Consider the following 4,052-nt stretch of genomic DNA (forward strand, 5'->3'; position numbering starts at 1 on the left):
CACGATGGGACGGCCACCATGCAGCTCTCTTCTCCCTATAAAATCCTCTTGCTGCTGAGCTCGAACCCTAGCTACCTCTTCCTCCACAGCAGCCGCCGCCACCCTCTCCACTTCCCTGAACAAAAACCCTGCCGAAGCTTCCCCACGTCTAAACCTCGCCCACCGACGCCATGGTCTGCCTCTCCGGTACCTGAGCGTGGAGAGGACCACGGCTGCCTCCTCTTCAACCCCGTCTTCTTCCCGGAACAGCAAGGTCTGCACCTGATCGAGCTCGTCCTCGCCTCCTCCGTCGTCTACCCCTAGCCAACCTTCGTCCCCGTCGCCGGCACCTTCTCCGACGTTGACCAACCCAGGGTGAGCAGCAACAATAGCAACCCTCTCCCTCCTCTCGGCATGGTAGTTGCATCGTCGCATGGAGAAAAGATCTGAGACGGTTTTGAAAACGAAAATGAAAAGGTGCAGTTTGTGTTTTGTTTCGTGGTGTCACCTTCCGACGAAGATCCCCGGCGAACCAGACCACCTCAGCATGCGATCCTTGCACCGTTGGATGCGCAATATCACCCTCTTTCTGTTGATCTTTGAATCGCCCAAAACGGTGCAGTATCGGCGACGCCATCGTCGACCAAAGTTCGATCCAGAAATCAGTTTTCAGTTTTCAGCTGTTCCTCGCCGTGTCGCTGATCCGTTTTCCGACGAAGCTCACCGGCGTTCCAGGTCGTTTCAGCACGCACTTCTGGTACCATTAGAAGAACGAGATCTTTCTCTTTCTCCTGGTTTTTTGAATCATCCAAATCGGAGCAGTAACGACGTCACAATCTTCATTCAAAGTCGGTCCAGAAAACAGATTTCAATTTCTGTTAGTTTCTCTGTTTCGCGGACTCAAATCCGGCGAGGTCCCTCCGCCATTACGGTGCACCGTTTCCAACCATATGCTTGTATGCCATCCATATGCTTGTATGCATCTCGCATCATGTCGCGCATTGATAGTTATGCATGTTCACCTAACATATATGCGGAGTATTTCGGATATCCAACTAGGATTTCCCCGCTCCGTTTAATTTTGAAGTAGCTCACCCCTGCCATGTTATGCCATGCTATTCAACCCTTAACTTTGCCGGTAGAAAATGCAACTCCAACCTAATTTGTTTGCCCGGTGTTCCAACTCCGATTAATATGGATAAGTTGCACCGTCGCATCATGTTTGCCATGTCATACATATCATCACGACCATGCTGGATCTTCTTTATTCGTAGTAGTAAGACTTGCAAACGTTGTGTGTTCCAGCATTTGCTTCTTCCCGGATAGGATCACGAAGTGTTGATGTGAGATACGATGAGTTCTCCGACAAGTTCTTCTGCACCTTTCACAGGCGAGCCCCCCTCCTTCACCTATTTTATATTTTGCTCTCTCTCGCACTGCTATCCTTATGTTGCGATTCTGTATTGAGTCACGTGTCCTATTCCACTTGTTTACCCTAATAATCCTATATATATCATTCCTTAACCATAGCCGTTGCTTGATGTTTGAGCCTTGCGAGTCGTATGCGTGTTTAGGCTCTGTTGTTTAACTCGATCTGTTATCGGGATATGTTGGGTTGTTGGGAGGTTTTCACATGCTATATCCGTTGTTGGAGATACACATGCTTTACTTAATTGTTAACAACTAAACTTGTAAGCAGAGGCATCTGTGAGCCCCTTTGCGAAAGCATCGGAACTTTGACTTGCTAATGTCCCCTAGGACCCGAGTTCTTGTTATCTGTTCCGAGATTGAGCGCTCTACCCGTACGTGGGGACGTTTATCGGGACCCCCCCTCACCCATTACCTTTCCTCGAGTCTGTTTAATTGGGAGCCACAACCTTGGTTTTATTTGCCTATGCCATGCTTTACTTCCTGTTGCCTTCGGGTGTTTATTTCCTGTTGCCTTTGGGTGTTTATATTCTGTACTGTACCTTGCGGGACGTTTAGCGAAGCGTGTGGTTCGCACGCCTAGCCGCCGGCGCAAACCTCTGGGTCCGTATCGGAGTACGGCCGGACTTCGTCACGGGTAGCTTAGTTGGGTAGCTCCCATTAAACTTTCTCTTGCATTGGGAACGGTCTTGTTGTGAGACTTCACCTGTAGTAAGTGGGGTCGAGCATGCGTATGGTTACATTTGGGCAACCCCTGTAGGGTGTACATCTTATCGATAAGCCGTGTGACATAGGCATCCCAAATGGCCCTGCCGAAGATAGTACCCGGGGTTTACTGAAGGCCCACTACCCGAAGAATAAGAAGATTCGGGAGCCCAAGATGTATTTAAGGAAAGATAGAGTTGTAATAGGAAGTGTTATTTGTAATCTTGCGGGATGAGTTAGAAACCTTCCCGGACTATGTAACTTGTACTACACGAATCCCTCGGCTCCACCTCCTATATAAGGAGGAGTCGAGGGACGCAGAAATCATCGAATCATTGTTTACAAACCCTAGTTTTCATAATCGTCGAGTACTTTTCGGCTGAAACCTTCGAGATCTACTTACCCTCTACTTCCAACTAAACCCTAGCCTACAATCCATAGGCATTGACAAGTTGATACCTTGTCAATTGGCGCCGTCTGTGGGAATTAACTCTACATATACTCCCATCGGGAGAGCAATATAAGTCATCTTTGACTCAATAAAATGTGCCATTCCAGCAGCCGAAAAAGCACTCGACAATATATTCTCAGAACGCCAAAGTTGCGATCAATTTCTGAATGCCGCAAATTTGCGAAGGTAAGACCCCAGATCCGTTCTGCTGGGCGTGGCATCGCCGAAGACTGCGCTCTGCTACTTTTATCCGTATCAACAGATACGAAGAAAAATCCTAACGGACGCGTTAGGTACTCGATAAATTTTACTGGGACTCGACAGAATGGTAAGACCTTAAGCGGCGCCTGTCGAAGTTTACACCAGTATCCCGAGGTCATGTCCAGGGACGTGATCTTGAAGTAGGTTTTTGCGGATTGCCACGAGAGCAGTTAACTAGTACCTGATCCGTCAGATGAACTAGCCCCAACTACCATTATCCCTGTACAACATAGAATTTTATGTGAAGAAATATAGAAAAGTTGAAGCTGTCGAATAAAAATAAACAGTGGAGATTTTCCCTGACTCTACGATTCAGGCAAAATCTCGGGGGCTACTGACATAGGCATCCCAAATGGGCCTGCCGAAGATAGTACCCGGGGTTTACTGAAGGCCCACTACCCGAAGAATAAGAAGATTCGGGAGCCCAAGATGTATTTAAGGAAAGATAGAGTTGTAATAGGAAGTGTTATTTGTAATCTTGCGGGATGAGTTAGAAACCTTCCCGGACTATGTAACTTGTACTACACGAATCCCTCGGCTCCGCCTCCTATATAAGGAGGAGTCGAGGGACGCAGAAATCATCGAATCATTGTTTACAAACCCTAGTTTTCATAATCGTCGAGTACTTTTCGGCTGAAACCTTCGAGATCTACTTACCCTCTACTTCCAACTAAACCCTAGCCTACAATCCATAGGCATTGACAAGTTGATACCTTGTCACCGTGTCCGCGGTTATGGACAACTTGGAATTGTATAGCTTGATCATAGAACAACTTACACCATTATCTTGTTGCTAATAATCTGATAATAACTTGCGTAGTAATATAGCATTACTACAACCAATATCTAATAAAACTTGTCCACCGTTGAGTGCCTTTTACATTGCCTCTTCGCTTTGTTGAAGGGGATATGTGTATTTGGCTGGGTTATGTTTGTGTAGTATTTATCTGTTGCCTTGTGCGCTCTCTTATCTTCTCTGAGTAGACGGATGTTGTAGCGTGTCTCTATTGGTTATAGTTCTGCTGCCGCTAAACCTACCATATAGCCCCAGGCGATATATATATATATATACTCGCCCGGCGAGCATAGCCATTTCTAGTCTCGCTAAGTACGTGCCGGAGTTCGTTCCTTGGTACTTACTCTCGCCTTTCCTCTTTCTCTTTTGCTTCCTCCCTTTTGTCGGCAACCGATGGCCCGACTTTGACAGGTACGAGATGACGACGTTAGC

Source organism: Lolium perenne, chromosome 1, assembly GCF_019359855.2.
Source record: "Lolium perenne isolate Kyuss_39 chromosome 1, Kyuss_2.0, whole genome shotgun sequence".
Classification (NCBI taxonomy): domain Eukaryota; kingdom Viridiplantae; phylum Streptophyta; class Magnoliopsida; order Poales; family Poaceae; genus Lolium; species Lolium perenne.